Source organism: Miscanthus floridulus, chromosome 2 (genome assembly GCF_019320115.1).
Source record: "Miscanthus floridulus cultivar M001 chromosome 2, ASM1932011v1, whole genome shotgun sequence".
NCBI lineage: Eukaryota > Viridiplantae > Streptophyta > Magnoliopsida > Poales > Poaceae > Miscanthus > Miscanthus floridulus.
Genome location: NC_089581.1, coordinates 120,480,247 through 120,505,273, shown reverse-complemented (window position 1 = coordinate 120,505,273; position 25,027 = coordinate 120,480,247). Strand labels below are relative to the sequence as shown.

The window sequence follows — 25,027 nt, the reverse complement described above, 5'->3', positions numbered from 1 at the left end:
GAGGACAAGTAATATAACAAATAGAATATAGATTTAATAAGAATAATAATTCAATTTTTTATAGACAGGTTTAAATCCTGGACTTGACATGGACGCTTATATTTTTCTAAAGTTACTAGATAAATGCCCGTGTGTTGCACGGAGAGCATGAAATGTTTGTTAACATCTATGGTTGCAGATTTTTAGAAAATACTAATAATTTTCATCGGACGTGGATTTGTCGGATAATTTTTTTTCTTTTCTATAAATCCGCCGGCATAGATGTGAACAAAAATTTCACACCGAATACTTTGAACTGAACCAAGATCCTTTCAAATAATAATGATAAAGGAACCGCATGCCATGTCATTTAGCAATTGCAAAGCAAGCCTGCTGGACGTCTCCAGCAGCAATGCATCACACCGATGGCAAGTCAAAACTGAATCAACAAGGCAAAGCACCTGTGATTGTTTCGCGACCGGTTCTGCTCTCTCCTGGCCATGCCCCCAGGGAGGAAGCATAGTTGGCCAACGGGCCGGCCCGGCCCGGCCCGGGCTCAGGCCAAGCATGGCCCGCACAGCCAGAACTACGGGCCGAGCCGGCCCAAAGCCCGGTGATATTAAGTCACCTCAAAATTCTTCTCATCCAACAGTTAGCACAGATTCATTCATTCAAATTTCAAAATCTCAACTCACAAGTCAAGAACTTCTAAGTCACAAACTGATCACAGATTCACAGATTGTAATCCAACACTCAGCAAACTCCAAATGACCAAATTCTTCTCAGATTCTAACTTCTAAGTCAAGAACTAAGCAAACTCCAAAATTCTTCTCATTCTCATCCAACAGACCAACACTTAGCCGCAAACTGATCACACACAGATTCTAACTTCTAAGTCAAGAACTTAGCAAACTCCAAATGACCAAATCCAACAAAACAAAAGGCACCAAAGGAGATAAGATAAATGAGTTGTTTGTGCAATGTTGCCTCATTAAAAATCTTTCTAGGTAAAATTCACCCTTGTGAGAAACCCTAAAAAGGAAAAAAGAGTGCAGCACAGCTCTTAATAACTCTTCCATCATTGTTCAAAGGTCTCAAGTCACACTTGTCACAATCATAGATGACAGATATAAAATAGAGATAACAGATTAACTACCAGCAGCCCTAGTCCTAGATGTACCAGCCCTAGCCCTAGATGAACCAGCAGTACTAGCAGCCCCATCTACATCATCATCGAGCTACATATTCTTGAAGGAGTCATCCAGCTCTTGGTTGTCAACAGTATGTTGTAATCTGCTCTCTTCCAACTCCTAATCCTTTATGTAGGCCAGTATCTCCACAGTTTTAGGCAACAGACAGCGTCGCCACTCTTCGATTATCCTTCCTGTCAAGCTAAAATATAGTTTTGAAAAGATAGTAGAAATAGGAACATACATAATATCTCTAGCCATTATGGCCCCGTTCGGCTTACCCCATATTTGGCTTGTTCGGCTTCTTTTTTCAGCCAAAACAGTGTTTTTCAGCCAGTTTCAGCTAAAATTCTGTCAGCTGAACGAGGCCTATAGATAGGATTGGATAGGTTAGTTTGTGGTCACACCACCAGAGAAGTAAATCAAAATCATCCTCCTATGCAGTGACATTGTCACTGTCCAGATAAACTGAGAGCTCATTAGTAGTAGAAGCAGATGAAGATAAAGTGGGGGCATAGGCAGCGGAAGGACCAACAACAGATCTAGGGCCTCCAAAGATTCTTCCCCATGCCTGTTTTCTCTTACCTATATGGCTTGCAGGCTGTGCAACCCTTTGACTCCTAGCTGCACCAAATTTTCTCTCATATTGGTTAAATAACTTGTAAATTTCAGTTTTCACATCAGCATAATATGAAGTATAATCACAACCAGTGCTCTCTTTAAGTAATTCCAGGACTCTAAATAAACCTCTCATCTTAGCTCTAGATCAAGAATGAATGCAAATAAATATAACAGAGGTATATGCTGCCAGTATTTAAGGAATTTAATCTTCATAGGATATACAACATCAATTAGATTTTGATCTTTTTCACTTGCATGTAAATGAGAAGCAATTTCTAGCAGATGGTGCAGGATAAGTGGACTAGTTGGATAGTAAACACCAGAAAGAACAACAGTGGAGTCATAAAATAGTTCCAGAAACTCCAATATCTTTTCAGCTATATACCAATGCTTTGCAGACAATAATTCAGAGCCATAATTGGAATTAATGAACACAGAAAAACATGCTTATATGGAATCAAGTGTTTAAGCATAAGATATGTAGCATTCCATCTAACATCCATATCTAAGCCAAACTTTCTAGGTCTAACACCGTGAGCAGTACAGTAGTTCTTAAACATAGCAATTCTTTGATTAGAGGAATTTAAGAAGTTAATAGCAGTTCTAAAATCTTCTGTGTAAGGTTTGAACATCTTTAAACCAGATTTTACAATCAGATTAATGATATGACAAGCACAATGTTGATGCACAAGACTGTACTTACGCTTAGAAGGATCAACAGGCTCAGGTGTAGGATCAGGACCCAAATAACCAGCAAACATAAGTGTCAAAGTTTTCATAGCCTTAGTATTAGAAGAAGCATTGTCTAGAGTTACAGAGAAAACTTTATCAATGAGACCAAACTCATCAACCACACAAGCAACTCTTTCAGCAATATTTTCACCAGTATGTTTCACCTCAATCAACCTAAGCCCAATAACCTTTTTCTGTAACTCCCAATCAGCACTAACAAAATGAACAATAACACTAATGTAATCCTCTTTAGCATTACCAGACCAAATGTTTGATGTCAGAGCAACAGAGGATGCAACAGACAACACAAAATTCTTAAGCATATTACGATGTTCAGTAAACAGTTTATTCAGATATCTAGTGGTGGTCTGTCTAGATACTTTAACAAACCTAGGGTTATGAGCACAGACAATATAATCCTTCTAGGCCTCTGTCTCACCAATACCTAATGACAAATCAAGCCTAGCAATTAAGTGACACAATTCTAATCTAGCAACATCAGGTTTATAGTCTCAGTTATGCACAGAACCATCATCATTGTAAGCAAGCCTAGACTGAACCCTAGCAGCTTGATCAGTTTTCTACCTATAAGATTTCTGGTGCCTCATCAAGTGCCATATACCAGCATTAGATCTAGCAGACAAAGTATGCTTACACATTTTACAGGTAGTTTTAGTGCAAATTTTCCTACCATTCACAGTCTTATAGATCTCATCAAAATCAGCCCACACAGCAGAGTTATGCTTACCAACAGTAGTTCCAGAAGAGGTACTAGTACCAGCAACAGATGGAGTTGAGCTGTTGGAGCAGACCAGGGTCCCAATCGTCGTCGCCCCTTCACCACCACCGTCGTCCAGCCCAAACAAGGCAGCAGCGTCCTCTTGGGTGTCGTCGTCGTCCTTAGGTGCTAGGCCTGCCACAATAAGATCGTCGTTGCCGATGAGCGGCCAGATGATCTCATCATCAACACCAGCCATGGCGCCCTCAACCACGGAGGGCTCTCCAGCACCGTCCTCAACGGTGCGTGGGGCCGCCTTGGTCGCTCTATGCCATAGCGAGAGGACGACACATCGGCTACTAATCTGCCTAAAGACATGGAGGAGGAAAACAGTATATCAAAATAGATCATAAACCATTCATCAATGGAAGAAGAGGAGGGTTAGGGTTAGGGTTAGGGATGTACCTGTGCAACTGAAGCCCGGAGCCAGAGAAGACGAGGGCCACCTAGAGAAGACGACAGTAAGGTTAGAAGGATGGTGAGCGACGGAGGAGGGGCAGACTTGGACACGAACTCACATAATCACCCAGATCTAGAGGGGGGATAGGGATATGGAGAAGGGTGGATGAAGCCGAGAGCGAGACTACGAGGGCGAGACTGCGAGAGCCGAGAGCGAGGCGAGGTGAGTGAAATGAGCTAGGGTTCGGGTGTGAGAGCCACTATGGCCGCGGCGTGCGCTTATATATGAGGGGGGGGGAGCGGGGATGGTGGGCTAGCCGCACTAGGCCATGGGGAAGGGAGGAGGAGTGAGGAGGGGGAGGCCGGGCCACTGTCGGGCTGATTGACGTAGGTCGGGCCATGCCGTGCCAGCCCATGGGCCTGAGCAGCGGCCTAGGCATGGCCTACTCCCTCGGGCCAGGCCAGCTCGGGCCTGCACGTCACCGATATGTGTCGTGCTCGTGTCGGGCTAAAAAAGTGGGCTTCGTGCCGTGTCGTCGTACCTCAGGCTGCATGGACATTTATAGGAGGAAGCAGAGACTGACGCCCTGGTGTTGCGCCGCCTTGATGAGGTAGAACAACCATCCCAGCTGTTGCCTATGCGTGGGCTTGTGGGCTTGTTTCACCTCCTCCAGAAAGTTGTAATCTTTGAGGATATGCACAACACGTATAGTGTGTGTGTGTGTATATGTGGAAAAATTGTCTGGTGGACATCCAAAGTGATGGTCGTTTGCTGGCGAACACTCTGTTTTGAGCAGTTTGCCAGAAGATACTCTTGTTTGGTGAAATTAGACCATAGGACACCGTGGACCGATTGTAGCCGGTTGATGAGAGAGAAAATTTTGTTTTGGACATCGGTGCCCCTGAGCCACAGTTGGGTCTACCCCTCTACCTCTCACTGACGCACGGGTCCCACCTGCCATCTTCTTCTTCCTCCTTTTCTCCTCTTCTCTTCTTCAATTACTGAGCAGCAGCCACCGCCATCGACCAGCCCTGGCCACGTAGGCGCATGGATGAGCTGGCGAGCTGCCATAGCCATGGCCATGCAGGCTTACGGGCGAGCTGGTGAGCCTCTACAGCAACCACGAGCGCCATGTGCAAGCAGCCGCCCTCGCTGCTGCTGTTGGTGATAGGAGCGACGCTGAAAGGTCCTAGTATGGCTAGAGGGGGGGTGAATAGCCTATTTAAAAATCTACAAATCAACTAGAGCAATTTGATTAGTATGACAAAAGGCGAAATGCAAACTTGCTCTAGCTCTACAAGGGTTGCAAGCCACCTATCCAACAATTCCAGTTGCAATAATTATTAGACACACAACTTGCAATGTTACTACTCACTAAGAGCTCTCAAACTTGCTACTCTAAAGAGCTCCACTAGATGAACCTAAAACAACAAAGCAAGCTCTCAATTCTAATTACACTAAAGAGCTTGTCACAACTAGTTTGCAAGAATATAAATGAGTGAGTATGATGATTATACCGCCGTGTAGAGGAATGAACCAATCACAAGATGAAGATTAAGCCAATCACCAGGAGATTAAGCCAATCTCACAAAGATGATGGATCAATGATGGAGATGAGTGGGAGTGCTTTGGCTAAGCTCACAAGATTGCTATGTCAATGAAAATATGTAAAAGTATGAGCTTCAACCGGCCATGGGGCTTAAATAGACGCCCCTATGAAATAGAGCCGTTGTACCCCTTCACTGGGCAAAACACGGGTTGACCAGACGCTCCAGTCAGTTGACCGGACGCTGAGCCCCCAGCGTTCGGTCGCTCGTAGTCAGCCACGTGTCCTAACTTCAACGGTCATCAGTCTTGACCGGACACTGCGCTTGAGTTGACCGGACGCTGAACACCAGCATCCGGTCGTTTACAGTAAGGTTCCAAAACCGACTTTTGTCGACCGGACACGTCCGGTCATGCTCGACCGGACCCTGCCAGTGTCCAATCACACTATGACTACTTACTATGCTGACCGACAACACGACTAGACGCAGCCCTTTAGCGTCCGATCGCTTAGCGACCCAGCGTCCGGTCAGTTGACCGACGCCAGCATCTTTGCGACCAACTCCATTTCACCTCTAACTTCTTTACCCTTGCTCAAATATGCCAACCACCAAGTGTATCACCTTGTGCACATGTGTTAGCATATTTTCACAAACATTTTCAAGGGTGTTAGTACTCCACTAGATCCTAAATGCATATGCAATGAATTAGAGCATCTAGTGGCACTTTGATAACCGCATTTCGATATGAGTTTCACTCCTCTTAATAGTATGGCTATCTATCCTAAATGTGATTACATTCACTAAGTGTCTTAATCACTAAAACAAAATGGCTCCTACATTTTATACCTTTGCCTTGAGCCTTTTGTTTTTCTCTTTCTTCTTTTCTAAGTTCAAGCCTTTGAGCATAACCATGCCATCACCATTGTCATGATCTTCGTCATTGCTTCAACACTTGGAATAGTGCTACCTATCTCATGACCACTTTAATAAACTAGGTTAGCACTTAGGGTTTCATCAATTAACCAAAACCAAACTAGAGCTTTCAATCTCTCCCTTTTAGTAATTGATGACAACCCTTACACAAAGATATGAAATAAGATTCAATTGAATTCATGTTGCTTGCCCAAGCATATTTACCATGTGTAAAGGATATGGACAAGTTTCATGAACTCCATATGGTAGCAGTTGCTCCCCCTACATATGTGCTAACAGTTTGGATTGTAGCTTTGCACATGTGCTTAGATAGGAAATATAGGAGACAATTTCTACCAAATGATGCTAAGGTATAAGAGATGGACCTTTGAAGCGTGATACCAATCGGAGTGCATCATTATACTATCCTTAGCACCATTAGTAACTAGACATACATAAAAACTAGAATACCTCATAAGATCAATATTACAAGTAAGGGTCTAGTTTCCATATGATGAACATAAGTCTAATTACTTTGGCTAAATACCGCTTAATAGCTAGATACTACTTGTAAATTTATGGGAATGAAATCATTAGATGACCTATGCATACTAGATTTTCATTTCATCATGCAAATTTACAATTAGCATACACCACACAAGCATGGATGTTGAATTTTAGAACTTGTGCCATGCAAGCAAACACATGAAATGCACATTCAAATGCACCACACAAGTTCATGAGCTTGCTCCCCCTACTTATGTGCTCAAAATTTTAATTGATCCCCTTTCTTTGTCATATCTTATCTCTCTACACTATTTATCCCCCTATCACTTATCTTTGTTTCTCTCCCCCTTTGTCATCAATGACTACAAAGGCTTAAAGTAGAGATAGGTTCAAATTATAGATAGGTTGGGGCGAAACCATGTGAAATGAGGATCATTTTTCAATTTGGTTCAATCTAGTTTACTTGCAAAAGATATTTAACTCGGTTTGATCCAAGGACAAGCTTCTTCACACCTCCAAATAAGGGTTATCTTGTACCATATTGAGTTAAACACTTATAGCTCATTTTATAGATCAAACACTAGGTTTACAAGCCCACAAACATGTTATATGCTACCACTAGATCATTTCAAACATATAAGCAATAGTGGTAACATACAAGCATCAAATTTATTTGATTTTCATGAATGATCCTATTCAAATGTGAAATATGTCTAGATGCACTAATCATGTCCTTAGCAAGGATGTATGTTATGCCAATCAATTTATACCTTTTATTGCTCGAAGGAGAGGCATGTCATATAATGGAGGTGCATCAACACATATTGGTGAAGTCAAGTATGTTCAATTCATTCCTTAGCTTGTAAAACCTCTTCTCATCAAGTGGCTTGGTGAATATGTCGACAAGTTGATCTTCGGTGCCAACACTCTCTATGCAAATGTCCCCTTTTTGTTGGTGATCTCTTATGAAGTGATGACGGACATCTATATGCTTTGTTCTTGAGTGTTGAACCGGGTTGTTTGTGAGTTTGATGGCACATTCATTGTCACATAGCAATGGCACTTCTTTGATCCTAATCCCAAAATCACTCAAAGTAGCCTTCATCCAAAGTAATTAAGCACAACAACTACCGGCCAAAATGTATTCCGCTTCGGTGGTTGAAAGTGCTACACTATTTTGCTTCTTTGATGACCAAGATACAAGTGATCTTCCCAATAGTTGACATGTGCTCTTTCTCTCAACTTTGCATCTCTCATAATCGGAGTCCGAATATCCAATCAACTCAAACCTTGCTCCTTTGGGATACCACAACCCAACATTTTATGTATGCTTCAAGTACCTCAATATCCTTTTAGTTGCCTTCAAATGACTTTCTCTTGGTGAGGCTTGAAATCTAGCACACATGCATACACTAAACATCACATCCGGTCTTGATGCGGTCACATAGAGTAGGCTTTCAATCATAGACCGATACATCTTTTGATCCACCATGTTGCCACTTGCATCACTATCCAAGCTTCCACTTGTCCCCATTGGTGTACTAATAGCTTTACTATCATCTATTCCAAACTTCTTGAGCATGTCCTTGATATACTTGCCTTGACTCACAAATGTGCCATTCTTTATTTGCTTGATTTGAAGACCAAGGAAGTAACTAAGTTTTCCAATCATGGACATCTCAAACTCACTTGCCATCATCTTGCCAAACTCCTCACAAAAATCTTGATTTGTTGACCCAAATATGATATCATCAACATAGATTTGCATTACAAGCAAGTCATTTCCAAGCTTCTTGGTGAAGAGAGTGGCCGTCAACCTTTCCCATCTTGAATCCCTTAGAGAGTAGGAAATCCCTCAATCTCTCATACCATGCTCTAGGTGCTTGTTTCAATCCATACAAAGCCTTTCTCAACTTGTAAACATGGTTGGGTTTCTTTTCATCTTTAAAACCGGAAGGTTGCTCAACATACACAAACTCATTTATGTACCCATTGAGAAATACACTCTTCACATCCATTTGGTACAACTTGATATTGTGGGCATAAGCATAGGCTAGCAAGATCCTAATTGCTTCTAATCTTGCAACCAGGGCATATGTTTCTCCAAAGTTAAGATCTTCAACTTGAGTGTAACCTTGAGCCACTAATCTTGCTTTGTTCCTTATTACTATCCCATATTGATCTTGCTTGTTCCGAAAGACCCACTTGGTTCCAATCACATTATGATCCTTAGGCCTCTCAACTAACTCCCATACTTGGTTTCTTGTGAAGTTGTTTAGCTCTTCATGCATAGCATTGACCCAATCAACATCCTTCAAAGCTTCATCTATCTTCTTAGGCTCAATGGATGATACAAATGAGAAATGCTCACAAAATGAAGCCAATCTTGATCTAGTTTGTACACCTCTTAAAATATCACCAATGATAGTGTCCAATGGATGATCTCTTGCAACATTAGTTGGTTGAAGCACTTGCACTTGATTGCTAGCATTTGATTGATCACTTGGTTGAAATGATGAACTAGCCACTTGTTGATCTTGCCCATTGCCATCACTAGTGCTTGCTTGGATTTGATCATGAGAACCACTAGCTTGCACATTTGAGTTAGAGAGCACTTGATTCTTGTCATCTTCAATACCAATCACCTCTCTAGGCCTTAACTCACCAATGTCCATGTTTCTCATTGCCTTGATCAATTGAGTGCCTTTCACATAATCTAGATTCTCATCTTCCTCTTGAGAACCATTTGTTTCATCAAACTCCACATCATGAACCTCCTTAAGAGTACCACTAGCCAAATTCCAAACTCTATAAGCCTTGCTAGTAGTGGAGTAACCAAACAAAAAACCTTCATCACATTTCTTTTCAAACTTGCTCAATCTAGTGCCTTTCTTCAATATGTAGCATTTGCAACCAAATACCCAAAAGTATGCTATGTTTGGCTTTCTTCCATTCAATAGCTCATAAGGTGTCTTCTCCATCATGGGGTGACAATAGAGTCAGTTCCTATAGTAGCAAGCCATGTTAATTGCTTCGGCCCAAAATGAATGACTCACATTGTACTCACTTAACATTGATCTTGCCATACCAATTAAGGTTTGATTCTTTCTTTCAATTAACCCATTTGATTAAGGAGTATACTTGGTCGAGAATTGATGTCTAATTCTAAATTCATCACACAACTCATCAATTCTTATGTTCTTAAACTCACTTCCATTGTCACTTCTAACTTTCTTGATTATTGTGTCAAACTCATTGTGAACACCCTTGACAAAAGATTTGAATATTGCAAACACATCACTCTTGTCACCAAGAAAGAAGACCCATGTGTATCTAGTGAAATCATCCACAATCACAAATCCATATTTGTTTCCACCAATGCTAGTGTATGTGGTTGGTCCAAACAAGTCCATGTGCATCAACTCAAATGCCTTAGATGTGCTCATCATGCTCTTCTTAGGATGTGTGTTACCAACTTATTTTCCAGCTTGACATACACTACAGCCGCGGCGCGTAGCAGGCAACAGAGATGGCGGCCCGGATAGCAATGGCGTGTGGTAGCAAGCTACAGCGGTGGCGCGCAGGAGGGAAGCAGCGGCGGTGTGAGCAGCCGGGTCTAGGCAGCAACAGCGTGCGGCAGCGAGCTACAACAGTGAGCGCTCTCAGTAGGCAAGCAGCAGCGGCAGCGTGTGGCAGTGGTCTATAGCGGTGCACGCGTAGCAGCAGCAACGCCGGCTGGATTTTGTCACCAGCTATGCGTTGTGCTCTGCTCTTGGAGTCCGTGGCGGCCCTCGTGTCCACGATGCAGCTAGGTGAGCCGAGGAAAAAAAGAGAAAGGGAGAGAGGAAGAAGAAGGAGCCAGGGGCAAAAAGGACGTCGGAGGCGTGGTCCCGGGTGTGGAGCCACGGACATTGGAGGTGCGGGCCCGGGCACGGGGGCACGGCATAGGAGTAGGCCGCCGGTGGTGCGGCCCACCAGGTGCGTGAGGCTAGGGCGCGACGCCAAAGCGGGCCACCAGAGGCACAAGCGTTAGAGGCGTAGCCACCCACGATGGCGTGATGCGCAACGGCGGGTGCGGGAGGCAGAGAGGGTGGTGGGGAACGGAAACAGAAAAAAGAGAAAGGGAGAGAGGAAGGAGAAAGCGACAGGGGCAAGAATGTCATTTCACCGCTGTTCTCTCTCCTCAACCGGCTACAATCGGTTCACGGTGTCCTATGGCCTCATTTCACCGAACCATAGTGTCTTCTGGCAAAATGCTCCAAAGTGGGCGTCCGCCAGCAAAGGACCATCACTTTGGATGCCCAACAGACAATTATCCCATATATATGTAGTAGACAACAAAAGGGAGCAAAGAGACGTCCGCCGGTGCCCCAGCTACGGCCGCCTCACCTGCAGCCTCCCCTACGTGCAGGCCCACAAGCGCCGCACCGCCTGCACAAGCAAGCGTCCCCGCATGGACCCTGTCTCGCTCGCCCGCTGCTAGGAATTTCAATTTTTCTTGGCGAGAGCACTCGTATCGGACTAGACTAGGAGTCAGAGGCGCGCACACGAAACTTTTTTTGACAAAAGCGATTGGTACTTTTTAAGTGGTATATAATAGATTTTATGACTAGATGACGCTGTTATTTTTGTGGTAGTCAATGTGCGCATTTGTCGGGGTTATATAATCGTGATACCAAAAATCTCGGTCATAAGAGTTGCTCAGGATGGCCCTGCTGGCCATAGTCTAGCTAAACATGGCCTGCCTCGATCTCTCATCCCCCAAGCCGTACAAAGCCCATCTCGACCTCTCAACACCTCTCTACCATGCACCTCGCAGTGCCCTCGACCACCTCCTACCTTAGCCTCTAAGGAAAGGATGAGAGGTGGGTGGACATAATGAATACACCTACCCGAACGGGACACACAAGATCGGGATGACAGACGTAGCCCGAGCCCGAACGCTTGCGGGCCACGAGCCTTCGTGAAAAGGATCCGACAGGCTCCTTTTCTGGCATAGTTCCGAACACCCCCTAACATCATCAAATACTCTAGGGACACCAACCCCAGTGTGTGGCTCAAAGACTTTTGTCATGCGTGCCACGCGAGGGAGCTCATGATGATACCTTCATCATCCAATACCTTCCCCTTTTACCTAGCAGAAAATGCGAGAGCATGGATCGAACACCTCCTAGTGGACTACATCCGCTCATGGGCCGACCTCAAGCGCATTTTTATAAGGAACTTCTAGGGCACGTACCGATGCTCTGGCAAGTCTTGGCATCTCAAGAATTGCACGTAGAAGACGTGGGAGACTCTACACGAGTACATTCGTCGCTTCTCCAAGCAGTGCAACGAGCTCCCTAACATCATCGACGCAAATGTGATTGGGGCGTTAATCTCTAGGACCACCAACGAGTCCCTCGTCCACAAGCTTGGACGCAAGAAGCCACGAACTGCTAGGGAACTGCTCAACCTCGCCACCAGCCATGCCTCTGGTGAGGAGGCCGTCCGGGCTAACTTCGGCCAAAGTAGGGGCAAGGCCCCCGCCGAGCCAGCGGAGGACACCAAGGACCGTGACTGATGAGGAAAGGGCAGGAAAGGCAAAAAGTGTCGTGACAACAAATTCGTCGCGATGATCGATCACGTCGACAAACAAAAGACCGGCATGGGAAACCTCATAAGCTTTGAGAGGCTGATGAAAAGCCCCTTTCGCAACCATGGGTACCCCATCAAACACACCCTTGAGGACTGCGACATCTTAAAACACTACCTCAAAGGTGAGTACGAGCCCAGTGGAAAGAAAAATCCTAACGAGCCTGCCGACGATAAGGAGAAGGCGGACGCCTTCCCCTACCCAAAATGGTGTATCATGATCTTTGGTGGGCCTACGGCTTATGAGTCTAAGCGGAGGCTGAAACTCACAGCCCGGGAGGTCAACGCAACCATCTCCCTAAGGGAAGTGATCCTCACTTTCCTAAAGTGGTCAGAGGTCACGATCACATTCGATAGATCCGACCACCCCGACTACATCCCTCAGCTGGGTCGTTCCCTCTTGTCGTCGACCCAATCGTCGGCAAAACGCTGAAGGGTCCTTGTTTGGTTTTGGTAATTGGGTGACAATCAAGGTGGACTAATGTGTGGTTAAGTGCAATACACAGGAGATTAGTCCATAGGTGAACATGTGATGATGGAGCTCATTGCATATAAGACATGACACTAAGTCATGCGACTAAGGTGGAGAAGATCAAGATAAGACTTGGCTCGATGGACCGGTTGTAAGTGTGAAGGGCAAGTTGAGTGATGACTTGGCACCAATGGACCGAAGCAACGATGAAGAGCAGGTGAAGTCAAGATCAATGAACCAACAAGGTCACATGATGATATGAAGTGGATCATATCATTTGTGATATGGTTGGTGCATGTGTTGCATCAACATTGGAGGAGATGGAATAGAATGCACAACGTAAAGGTATATTTATAGGGCATTTGATTTCACCGGTCATAGGTGTCCAGAGAAGTTTATGACCCGATTTAGGATATATGGCCATACTATTAAGAGGGGCAAACTTGTTTACATATCGGTCATCTAGTGCAACTCGAGTGATCTAACTTTCCATCATTGCTAGGATCGAGTGGCATGGTGATTTGAGTGACTAATCCTTTGGGAAATGTTTGTGAAAAGCTAATACACATGCACAAAATGTTGTACACTTTGTGGTGTTGGCACATTTGCAAAGGAGAAGTTGTTGGTGTTGAAACAGATCAAGTTGGAGAGGAAAAGGAGAAGAAAAGGGCTAGTTATGGTTGTTCGGGGGTTGGAAGTTGCAACCTAACTCATAGCCAAATCACAGCCATTATAGAGGGTGGCACCGCCCTTTCTAGTTGCCAAAAAGTGGGCACCGCCACCCCTAGGGCGGTGCACCGCCACCCTAGGGCGGTGCCCAAAAACAGCAGCAGCACCCTTTTGTATTTTGGTCATAACTCCTAGCTCCGAACTCTAATTTTTTATGGTCTAGGACTTTTCGGAAAGCTACAAATAGCTCTACAGCCTTGAAGTGATGGATTTCAATTTGGATCAAGTTATGGTCACCGAACTGTTTGGTGACCATGGCGGTGTGGCACCGCCCCTTTTTCTAGAGAGGGCGGGGGACTCGTCGGGGGGCACCGCCACCCCTAGGGCGGTGCACCACCCCTATGTCCGGTGCCAGGGTTCCAACGGCTAGTTCGAAATAACAGTTGCAATTTGACCATTGGGCATCGCCACCCTATGTCTGGTGCCCGCACGTTGGTGTTTGGTGACCACGTAGAAATGTGCTACTTGGCTCCAACAGCTCTATTTGGCTTAGAGGCTATAAATAGAGGTGGAGCTCAGGCTTGGCTGAGGCTGAGCATCCTTAAGCCTTGGTGGCTTGTGTAGGTGTGCTTGGGAGCTCTCTAACTCACATACGCTTGATAGTGATTATCTGATTGAGTGTGAGTATGATTCTAGTGCGATTGCATCGTGAGGTTACATCAAGTGGCACTAGGTGATTGAGTTGCAAGCCGGTGATACTTGTTACTCTTGGAGGTTGCCACCTTCTAGATAGCTTGGTGGCGTGATCTCCGTCGAAGCACACAAGAAGCTTGTGCGGTGCTCCGAAGAAGATTGTGAGGGGTGTTGTGCTCGCCACACGGGAGCCGTGAAGAGCAACTCTAGTAGAGCAAGACGCAAAGGGTGACAAGTGGTCCGGCCATGTCAAGTGCTAGAGCTTGTGGTAAGCACTCCACATGGGGGAGTGTGACTTGCGGGTTGTAACACCCTTGGTGTTACGCCCTAAATAAACTACTAAATCATGTCATGAGCATCATGTTTATGTGATAATGCATGTGATAGAGTGTGTAGATAAATTTCTTGTAACCTAAAATGAATAACAAAAATATTAAATGAAAATTGATTTAATAGCTCAGGTTATGTCAAGTAGGGTTAAAAACCAATTTTTATTGAGCAAAAATATTATAGAACATGTGTGTGACACCTAAATAAAGTTTGAAGTACAAACTTTGTAAGTGACAATGCAACTTTTGCCTTCGGAAAATAATATTGCTAGCTAGTATTTCTAATAGCTTAGAAATGAAAATTTAAATCAAATCCAGCTCAAGACCTAGAAAAATTCTTAAGTCCAATAGCAGTATGACAATGCTAGATTTGAATTAATTCTAGAAAATTTAGCTAAAAGTCAATACTATGTTTTTGCTCCTTATGGTAGCCTGATGTACCTCCTTCAACATGGTCAAGGTCGTTTAGCCTCAACCGAGTTGGATTAGTGTTGAGAGACGCTTCAAAATCCATGCACGAACATAGTCTCGGGCTGCTTGGCCTATGCGCGCTGTCACCACGCGCGACTGCTCTGCGTCATGCCGTGATTGCTCGCACTGGCCGGCTGAGGCCGACCTGGCTTGGCCGTGGCTTGGCTGTGGTCTGGCTGTGGCTGGCCATCGCGCCTGCCGCTGGCCACCTATCCGGCCAGCCGCTGGCCACTGCGCCCCAATGGCCGCCGCTGCCGCTCTACCGATCTGCTGCCCCACCTACGGCCACACATGTCATGCCCGGTCATGGGTGCACGCATGTTCCCTCTGGCCGTGATGGCCCATAGCGTCTGCACGTGCGCTGACTCGCTAGTGGCCAGTCACGCCCCGTGAAGGCGAGGACGAGCCGAGCTCCAACCAACCCCCTCTCTCTTCCCTGTTGCCATGGCGGACTGAGCCACACCATTAAAACTAGCATGGAGAGGTCACCATCACCAAATTCATCACATCTCTGGCTCTGCCATTAATCTGCCTAGCAGCTGGACCCCACCCTGCCTTGAATCAAGCCTGGCCAAGCTTGAATTTGGCGCTCCCTCGCCGCGGGGATGATAAGGCTGTGTTTGGCCAAAGCTGTTGATGGCTCCTCCATCTAACCACCCGAGGCCGGTCCAACTGCACCATTAGCTCCGCTTTAACTCCCTCTTCACCCTACGCTCATCAATTGAACCGTTACCGCTACCGTGGCACCGCTGATGCGACCATGTCCGCCGTGGTGCTCCATCGCACGGCTCGATCGCACGGGCCAGCCATCACCAATTCCCCTCCGCTTCAACCACCGTGCCGATCGAGTCCGAATTAAGCTCCTGGTGCTCGTGCATTAGCTCGTTGATCGGTTATTAGTCTTAGCTGGCCAGAATGGTCGTGCCATTGTCGCAGACGATCGCACGCTGTTGCCGCCCCCTCTAGCGAGTCTTGCTGCCCCGCACCGCCGCTTAGTGTAGGCGCTACGTGAAAGGTCGCACGTTGTTGCCGCCCCCTCTAGCGAGTCTCGCTGCCCCACACCGCCGCTTAGTGTAGGCGCTAGGTGAAAGGTCCTAATGGCTAGAGGGGGGTGAATAGCCTATTAAAAAATTCTACAACAACACTTAACAAACCAGTTAGACAATTATGAGGCGAAGCAAGTGTTGCGCTAGCCTACTAAAATAGCAAGCCACCTACCACAATTCTAGTTTATATAGTTTCTATCCACACAATAGCTATAACACTAGGTACTCTAAAGAGCTTGACAACTAGTTTGCGGTAATGTAATGAGAGTGAGCAAGAGGGTTATATCGCCGAGTCAAGGAAGGAGCCAATCAATCACAAGAATGAATAACAATGAAGACCAATCACCTTAGAATCAAATGATGAACACAATGAATTTTTACCGAGGTTCATTTGCTTACCGGCAAGCTACTCCTCGTTGTGGCGATTCACTCACTTGGAGGTTCACGCGCTAATTGGCATCACACACCAAACCCTCCATAGGGTGCCGCACAACCAACACAATATGAGGATCACACAAGCCACGAGCAATCCACTAGAGTACCTTTTGGCTCTCCACCGGGGAAAGGTCAAGAACCCCTCACAATCACCACGATCGGAGCCGGAGACAATCACCAACCTCCGCTCGACGATCCTCGCTGCTGCAAGCCATCTAGATGGCGGCAACCACCAAGAGTAACAAGCGAATCCTACAGCGAAACATGAACACCAAGTGCCTCTAGATGCCAGCACTCAAGCAATGCACTTGGATTCTCTCCCAATCTCACAAAGATGATGAATCAATGATGGAGATGAGTGGGAGGGCTTTTTCTAAGCTCACAAGATTGCTATGTCAATGCAAATGCCCAAGAGAGTGAGCTAGAGCCGGCCATGGGGCTTAAATAGAAGCCCCCATGAAATAGAGCCATTGTACCCCTTCACTGGGCACAACACGGGGTGACCGAACGCTCCGGACATATTGACCGGACACTGGACCTTAGCGTCCGGTCACGCGATGCGTGCCACGTGTCCCCTCTCTTCAAATGTTGATCGCCCGATCTCAACGGTCAAGTGACGACCGGATGCGCTGCTGCGAAGTGATCGGACGCTGAACCCCAGCGTCCGACCGTTTCCAATAAGCATCTAGAGATGACTTTTCACGACCAGACGCGTCCGGTCATGCTCGACTGGACACACCCATCGTTCGGTCACTCAATGACTCCTCTGTCCACTTCCACGTCAGTAGGACCGGACGCACCCTGTCAGTGTCTGGTCACTGAGTGACCCTGTTCTACGGGTGGACACTCCGCCGATGAAGTTCCTAACCCTTGCTCAAATGTGCCAACCACCAAGTGTATCACCTTGTGCACATGTGTTAGCATATTTTCACAAACATTTTCAAGGGTGTTAACACTCCACTAGATCCTAAATGCTTATGCAATGAGTTAGAGCATCTAGTGGCACTTTGATAACCGCATTCCGATACGAGTTTCAATGGAGACTAGCTTGGTGGCAACCAAGTGAACCTTGGGATAAAAATCACCATGTCATCCTTGTCTTCCCATTGGTTTGCATTCCCCTTACACAAGCTTGTAATTATATTTATATACTTGTGCTTGTGTAGTTGCTCTTATAATTAGTTAGCTTGTGTAGTTCGCTAGTTACCATCTTGCTTGTGTAGCATAGAAGTAGCTCCCTTGTGTAGCTAGTTTTCTTTTGTAGTAAATTAGTTGCTTTGCTTAGTTTGTGTAGCTAAGTAAGTTGAGCTCCCTAATTTGGCATTAGTTGCCTTGTTATTGAGCATTGCTAGTGAACTTAGGAGATTTGTGTTTTTGCTACTAGCATGTGTAGGAGCTTCTCGTTGCTTGAAGTACTAGTGGCATAGGTTTGTGTAACCTTGATCCTAAAATTGGTTAGGTGAGCTCTAGCTAGCCCAACATCTTAGTTGCTTGATTAGTATCTTTATAAGGTGCTAGAGAACTTAGATAGAGGTGTGTAGTCTTGGCTAGACCGTTAGTTTTAATTATGTATTTATTTCGGTTAGTCAGTGTGATTAATTTTAGAAAGGACTATTCACCCCTGCTCTAGTCTGCCATCTCGACCCTATAAACGCGCCTGACCAAGGTGATCATGAATGGCGGGAGTGGCCTGAACCTCCTGTACGTCGAGACGTACGATGCCTTGGGACTGTCGTGATCCGTGATACTGCCAAACAGAGCCCCATTCCATGGAGTCGTACCGGGGGTCCAGGCCATACCCCTCGGATAGGTCGACCAACCCGTGACATTCAGGGGTCACAACAACTTCCACACGGAGGTGCTCACCTTCAAAATTATGGATTTTCTAGGCGCATACCACACAATACTAGGACGGTCGTGCTACGCCAAGTTCATGGTTGTCCCTAACTACACTTACCTCAACCTTAAGATCCCTGGGCCATGGGGGATCATCACCGTCGACGGAGGCGTCCACCAGGCACACCTCTACAAGCATGAGAATTGTGACATCATGATGGCCGCGTGCTAGTCCACTGAGCTTGGGAGCACTCGGCAGCGCCTAGGCCTACCGAGGACCCCACAGCAATGCAGGTCGACCCAGATCAAACCTGCAAGGCAGCTTGGGTAGGTAGCGGCCCCTCTACACAATAGGTGCACACGCGCCCTCACCGAGCCCAAGAACAAGGACTCAGGGGCTGGTGACCCCCCTGATCGAGTGGTGGTCGATCCGGCGGCCACAATCATCGACATCGACTATCTAGCGCGAGGAAACCTACCCTAGGACACAACAAGGACAAGACATCTTGCTAGTGAGCTTAGGAGCTTTGTGTTTTTGCTACTAGCATGTGTAGGAGCTCCCCGTTGCTTGAAGTACTAGTGATATAGGTTTGTGTAACCTTACTCCTAAAATTGGTTAGGTGAGCTCTAGCTAGCCCAACATCTTAGTTGTTTGATTAGTATCTTTGTAAGGTGCTAGAGAACTTAGATAGAGGGGTGTAGTCTTGGCTAGACCGTTAGTTTTAATTCCGCATTGGTTTCGGTTAGCTGATGCGATTAATTTTAGAAAGAACTATTCATCCCTGCTCTAGTCCGCCATCTCGACCCTACAAACGCGCCTGACCAAGGTGATCATGGATGGTGGGAGTGGCCTGAACCTCCTGTACGCCGAGACGTACGACGCCATGGGACTGTCGCGATCCGCGATATTGCCAAACGGAACCCCATTCCACGGAGTCGTACCTGGGGTCCAGGCCATACCCCTCGGATAGGTCGACCAACCCGTGACATTCAGGGGTCACAACAACTTCCACACGGAGGTGCTCACCTTCGAAATTATGGATTTTCTAGGCGCATACCACACAATACTAGGACGGTCGTGCTACGTCAAGTTCATGGCTGTCCCTAACTACACTTACCTCAAGCTTAAGATCCCTGGGCCATGGGCGATCATCACCGTCGACGGAGGCGTCCACCAGGCGCACCTCTACAAGCGTGAGAATTGTGACATCACACGATGGCCGCGTGCTAGTCGACTGAGCTTGGGAGCACTCGGCAGCGCCCAGGCCTGCCGAGGACACCACAGCGATGTAGGTCGACCCGGATGACACCTGCAAGGCGGCTTGGGTAGGTAGCGGCCCTTCCGCACAATAGGCGCACACGCGCCCTCACCGAGCCCAAGAACAAGGACTCAGGAGCTGGTGATCCCCCGATCGAGTGGTGGTCGATCAGGAGGCCACAATCATCGACATCGACCATCTAGCGCGAGGAAACTTGCCCGAGGACACGACAAAGACAAGGCATCTTCGCCAGCCTTTGGAGCGACAAAATGGTTACATCGCCGAGGGGACAACCATATATTCGTTGAGGGGCTGGCCGCCCATGCAAGTTGAGCCTAGCGGAACTAAGGAATCATGCGGCTAGACTAGAGGAACAAGGGTTCGCCAATTATTGCGCGCGCGGCTGTGTGCCCTGATTAGAGCGAAACAGACTGGGAGTCCATACGGAGACAATAGCGCTCTCCTAACTTCCTTGATGCATGCAAAACTCACGCAAAGGGACTTAGATTGTGTACATGGTTTTGGATCCAAAAGTGATTTTTTTAAAAAAAATATTGCTAAGCACATATGTCACATGCTTGTTTTCAACTTAGCAATGGCACACTCATTTTTATCCTTAAAGAGTTTGTTATAGCTCTGTGCAGCATGCCGTGCACACCGTGCCACAGCGACACGAGGCACCACCCCAAGGGCCCGTTCGATTTGAGGTGAACGTGGCCAGGAATCATTCCAGGTAATAAAAGCTTGTATAAATTAACTACCATTCTTGGCTGGAATTTTTCCTGGTAGCTATTCCTGTGAAACGAACGGGGGGCTTAAGGGGTGCTCCCGCTCCCTCGTTCGTTGCGTGTGTCATTTGGACACGCCTCCCATGGGAACAGCACACGTAACTAATCGAGGCGGGACAAGTACGGGGTCATCCAATCCTGGTCTATTGTTTCTTTTATGCCGGGAGTCACCGCCCAAACCCAAAAAGATGCAACGCTTTGGGCCGCTGTAGTAGGTATAGCCCAGCTCGTCACGCGTTGCCGAAGAGAAAAAGAAAATTGGATTCACGTGGCTCAATTGTTCACAGACAACTCTTCTGGAGACCTCTATGTTATTCACAAACAACATATTCCACATATCCATGGGCCGAATGGATCTGTACATTTGTGATTGACTAAGCTCAAGATTTCCTTTGCTGCGCATGCAGAGGAAATACTAGACAGTACAGGGCACATGATACTTTCTATAGAAGCAATTTCAAACATGACGACCAAGATATTCTGTTTCCTCTCCTGCGCAGCGGGCAGAAAGGTACAATTTTGAGGTTTAATAATCTGATTTTACCGTCGTAAAATTGTCAACACTTGCAACATATGTGTGAAACAACATGAAAACATTTGCTGCAATATAAGACTCAAACGGTTGAAACATTTGAAACATATTGTTGCGACATATGTGTGAAACATATGCAACATCCAGATCAGAATGTTTGCAACATACATATGGAACAAATAAAATATTTTGAACAAACCACTGAAACACTTCCAACATGCCTCTGAAACACTTGCAACATATGCAACATGCCCGATCTGCTTTTGCAACATCCATATAAAACAATTGTAACATACCTCTAAAACGTATGAAACACTTGAAACATACGCTTGCAACATGCGCTTTCATCACAACATCTCCTTGCTGAGGTCGCGCATCGCAGCGGCCATGGTGTCGACAGCCGCCACGACCTTCTGGTGAGAAATGACAGCGTCGGCAGCACCTCGGGGTGCGCGGGGGACGGGGCATTGTGCGCGGCAGCGGGAACTAGCTGGAGCGGCGCGGCGGGGGATGGAGCCCAACGCGGCGATGGAGGAGGTGCGGCGCTGGATGGAGCGTGACGCTGGATGGGGGAGCCGCGCGGCGCGAGATGAAGTGCATGGCGGGGAAGACGGTAGCAGCGAGCGATGGGGTAGAGCGATGGAGAGATATTTTAGAGAGAGAGATGGGGAGACGTAGAAAGTAAATAGGCCTATTGAGCTAGTACGCGCAGACCCGGAAAACGGCGTCTGGATAGACGAACGCCCACTGTTAAGCATTCGATCGAGACTTGAAAAAGTCTCGGTATTGTGGAGGCGTCGGCGCTATTATTTGTGTCTATCAATCTATCATTGAGATTTTACAGACTTTATTATATGTAACAACAAAAGTTTTCTTCTTTCTTTTTTCGGCAAGAAGAGAGCAAAAGTAATATAACAAATAGAATACAAAATTAACTATGAATAATTCAGTTGGTTATGATAAAACATGTTTATATGGGTTTAAATCCCGTACTTGACATGCATGGACGCTTGTATTTTCTGAATTTTATTTTAAGACTGAATGACGCTTCCGTGGTACTCAGCATGCACATTAATAGCGAGTGTTACGAGGTGACCTCGTCAATCTCAAGATCTGCTAGTTTAGTCTCCCAGTGCTTATAGAGATAGGATGTGTGCACATGAGTTCATATAAGTGAGTGTGCATATGCATGTACGTGAGTGTCTATATTTGTACTATGATTTCTAAGGAAAAAAACCAAAAGTGTAGTAGCATATACGCATATTTGGCATAGCGGTGGTTGCAAAAAGAAAGAAAAACTAAAAATACAGTATATATATGCAAATTTGGCATAGTCAATAACTCAATATCTGACGATGTATATTAGGTACGTATGATAACAGATGGGAGAATGTAGCACCCGGTTTTAAGAACAAAACCAGATATATTCGGTTTTAAGAACAAAATCAGATACACATCATATGTGAGCCCAGAAAGTCAAATATTACATATAGCTATAAATAACGGTAATATCAATAGACAATGCTCAATATATAACTACTTAGTATAAAGAATATAACCTTAGATAGCAAACAGCGGAAAGACAACTCCAATCTTCGGGTAAAAACTCTAATTTCACAGGGACAACTGACTGATTGATCACAAGCCTAATTCCTCCAAACCAGCAATCTAGTACCCATCCGAGATTTTTATCCAAATATGTGAAAAATAAAGCAAACGTAAGTACATGTCGTACTCAACAAATATAACATGGGGTTCATGAGGCTCAAAAGGCTGACACTGGTTTAACTGCAATTAGCTTTTAATGAGTCATGATTTTAGCAATTGAGTAGCAACAAGTTTATCCACAAGCCCATATAAACACATGATCAGGTAAACATGAATAATCAATAGCATAAACAATAATCATTAGTGAGCATCTTTATTATCAGTATCATCAGCATTCATCATCTATTCCGTAAGGGTTCCAAGGCTGCTCGTGACCGTGAGCACGGCTGATATACCAGTTTTATACTCTACAGAGGTTGTACACTTTTACTATGAGTCGTGATTTACCCTTTCGCCCGAGGTCGCGAGCCTCTTAACCCACTATCAAGGAAGATCGGCAGGGTTCACTATGAAGCCTTTCAAAGGTTCGTCTAACAAGTTAGGGCCGCTAAGGTTTCCCCATCAATAAGCATGAACCTCCTCCAAGGAGTGACTAACAAAATACAAAGAAACCAAGGTGCACCCTCTTGGCAGGCCGAGATCATACAAATCAGAGCCCCTCTTGCACCATAAACATAACCACTAACAAGCTAGAAAAGGTCCTCATACTAAGCTAAACCCAGAGCCCTGTAGCCCTCACAGCTATACTATAAGCATCGGATGATCACTTACAGATAAGTTCTTAGGGAGAGAAATCTAGAGCACCATAAAAACAGCACAATGCTCTAGCCCCTTGTTCCATGTTGCTAAAAAGTATCTTTTAATGTTTATTGCATATACCATTAGTCAAGTTACAAGATCATGGCTTTAGTTGAGCACTAACATCATACTATCCAATGCAATAACCCATAGGAATCAAGGAATCCAGGATATCAAGTAGCCAGGAAAAATACTACGGTTGCCAAGGTAGACACGTGCATATGATTAAATTATTAAAGTGAATAGGACAACAAGGAAAATCCCATACTATACTTGCCTTAAATTTAGATCCTTCTTCAAGTCCAAAACTGTAAAGATCTGCTTCTTGATTCACCACGTATAACTCACTGACTGGACATGATCATAAAGCACCACACAAGGATCCATGCAATCATACACGAAGCAAACAATAGATCTAATTTAGAACAGTACACCAATCATAGAAAAATAAGTAAAAGAGTTTGAAACACGATTCTACGCATCGCTATAAACACACAGTCGCGAGAGGCACGCTAATCGAAGCTACGGTTTGAGAGAAACGGCTACCGAAAAATCTACTCATAAGAGAAAGTATAAAACTATAAGCTTTATGTGTTTTAACTATATAAAAGCTTATATAAATTGAATCAAGTCAAATTTAGATTTGAATTATAAAACTAAAGTAAAACAAATCATATTTTATTTATAAAATCTAGTTGCATAACTATTATTCAAGTTAGGAGTTAAACCATGAAATTCTAGAAATAGTGACATGATAAACATTGTTACTAACGCGTAGATCTCGTTGTAATGAATTTAGCACAACCTGAACGGGTCAATTCGGAGGTAAAACGTAGAAGATATGAAATGAACAAGATTTTATTTATTAAAATAATAGATTAAATCTAACCTTGAATTTTAAAAGTTAAAAATATACCTAACAGTAGTATGAACATGTAGACAATGTAAATATGAACCTAACATAATTTGAATGGATCAAAACGGAGTTAAAACGAAGATTTTATGGCTAAAACAAAATTAGTGGCAAAACTGTAAATAAGTGAAAACGTATTTTGGATCTGAACTGAAGAAACTATGTTTTTCAAAGAAGAAAACATAATCTGTGATTGTGCTTTGGACCGTGGATTTGAAAACAGAAAACTTGATGTGGTAGAACCTCCTAAATTATAGGACCCACATGCACTTGTCACTGTCCAACGACCTTTGACAACTATGCATATGTTCCTAGTAACTTAAGAAGTCTATCGGGTGTCCTCGGGGAACCCCGAATCATCCACGATTTTCGAGCAGGATCACATTACAGAGTCATTGCAATATTACAACATTTATTCAAATATCTACATCAGAGTAAAATAGCGGAAGTCTTACGATAACTTAATTTACAAACCAGTTGTTTCAAACCTTACAAACTAAGTTCGATAATTATTACAAACCATAGTAGTAGTGGAGTGGCATTAGTAACATAATACAAACACACAATATAAGTATCCTGCCCAAGGATCACACATTCACTTATCGTCATCGACCTGAACAACAGTCATGCAGCACGGTCCAAAACAGACCTGCTCATGAGGCTCACCTGCAACAAGGGTCAACGAACCCTGAGTACAAAAGTATTCAACAAGACTTAACCGAAATAAAACTGAGAAGACTCAGAAATGCAGGCTCAGGGATTCAAGGTATGGCTTTAGCAATAGTCAAAGTTCTTTTGCGTAAAAGCTCTTTAACAAAATTCTTTACTTCAACATATAAAACTTTATAAGAACCACATATGAATCTGCCATGATCCAT

General features: G+C 45.0%; 1 pseudogene; it reads right to left on the bottom strand.

Moving 5' to 3' along the window:
- Nucleotides 1–2,295: 2,295 nt before the first annotated feature.
- LOC136536954 (uncharacterized) overlaps nucleotides 2,296–25,027 on the bottom strand; it is a 33,104-nt pseudogene continuing 10,372 nt past the window's right edge.